This window comes from Sinocyclocheilus anshuiensis, unplaced genomic scaffold (assembly GCF_001515605.1).
Source record: "Sinocyclocheilus anshuiensis isolate Anshui unplaced genomic scaffold, SAMN03320099.WGS_v1.1 scaffold454, whole genome shotgun sequence".
Taxonomy (NCBI): domain Eukaryota; kingdom Metazoa; phylum Chordata; class Actinopteri; order Cypriniformes; family Cyprinidae; genus Sinocyclocheilus; species Sinocyclocheilus anshuiensis.
The window spans coordinates 3,355,905-3,357,502 of NW_015548217.1; the positions used below are offsets into that span (position 1 = coordinate 3,355,905).

A 1,598-nucleotide genomic window follows, 5' to 3' on the forward strand; every position below is an offset into this window, starting at 1 on the left:
GTGGAAAATAATGTGTTTTTTTAACCTTAAACCGCATAAACACATTTCATTACACCAAATACACAAAATAATGTTCTTTTTAGCAACATCATATGACCCCTTTAATTGAACAATAAATACATAAATAAATAAATAACACTTTAAAAAAATCTAAACGAAACAAACGCTTTCCCAATGCACAGAAGTTACAAACGGTTTAATACCCACACAAACCAACGGCACTGCACCTACAAAGGATTCCAGTTTCAACTTGTGATAACATTTACCTCCAAACGTTTGACGTCATCTGAATAGAGAGGTTTCCCCTCATTGCAATTGCTTCAGCAGCTCACACACACACACACACACACACACACACACACACACATGCGCTTTCACACGCACAAATGCACACACATACATGCACACACATACACACCTGCAGCTGGTCTGATTAATAAACTCCCAATGGCAGTCCGTTAACAGGCCAGCTGTAGAACAGCAACAGAACCATGTGTGAAATTAGCATGCTACAGGTCTTGTTATGTGCCTAACACGACCATTACTCACACACTAACACATATCCCTATAAACTGAGACCAAGCCTGGTTTATTTGGACTAGAGGGGACATTCATTAGGTCATTGCTATCAAAGGAGTACTCAATCATACAATGAATAAAGTATTTGTAAGATGGAAAAGAGTTGAATTTTAAATGACTTTACTACTTTGGTTTGATTGGACTTTATTTTTATTTATTTATTAAAAAAAAATGTTTTGCTATGTCCTACTTCCTTAACTTATTTGTAGCATGGAAAATGCTAAATTATTAAGAAATATTCTAGTAAATATTATTTTGGAATATTGTTTAAATTTGTAATAAATTCAAAAGCTTTTCAGATGTGTCTCTATACATTTTCAATTTCCATCCTGTTAGTCTTTCGCAATATCCCATAAACGAATCTTTTTAATGAAGAACGCATGTTCCTTTAATGACATCATTCTCCAGGAAGTGACAACCTTGCAGGAAAATTACAGCTTAAATATTATGGATCTAATATTCTGTGATATTTATGCAATCAGTTGCTTTTCCCCTTTTTTCTTTAAAGGGGTCATATGATGCGATTTCTATTTTTCCTTTTCTTTAGTGTGTTATGTAGATATTTGTGCATGTATAAGATCTGCAGAGTTACAAAGCTCAGTCTCCTGCAAAAGGATTTATTCTATCTAAAAGAGAAGGCTGATCCAGACCGGGCTAAAATGCCTCATTCAAACACACCCACACATCTCTACATCACAATGTAGAAATATTTGCGTAATGCCGCCCAAATGTTCACGCAAAGAAAGAAGGCGTGGCTTCAGGAACCGCAGTAGTGTTGATGTAGCCATATAAGGTAGACGCTGTGTTTCTGTGCGAAAGCAAAAGCACTTTATTTGGCCTTCTGAAAGTAGATGCCGTGAGGAATCATTGTTAAGATTTGTTTACAACAGAACAGCACAACCCAGATGTTCGAATCTGTGCAACGCATTTTATGGACGACAGTTTTGTGAACCGGAGAGTAGCCTACAAGGCTGGCTATGCAAAGGCTATTTCTAAAAAAAATGGGTCAATTTGACTTT

General features: G+C 36.2%; 1 long non-coding RNA gene across 1 annotated transcript in view; it reads right to left on the reverse strand.

Annotated features, from left to right (window-relative positions):
- The window catches only part of LOC107653951 (uncharacterized), a 24,273-nt gene extending 23,933 nt beyond the window's left edge, over positions 1 to 340 (reverse strand). Inside the window, exon 1 of the long non-coding RNA XR_001630288.1 lies at positions 267 to 340. This is a non-coding gene — a long non-coding RNA (uncharacterized LOC107653951). The remainder of the gene's footprint in view (positions 1 to 266) is intronic.
- Between the last annotated feature and the right edge of the window lie 1,258 nt (positions 341 to 1,598).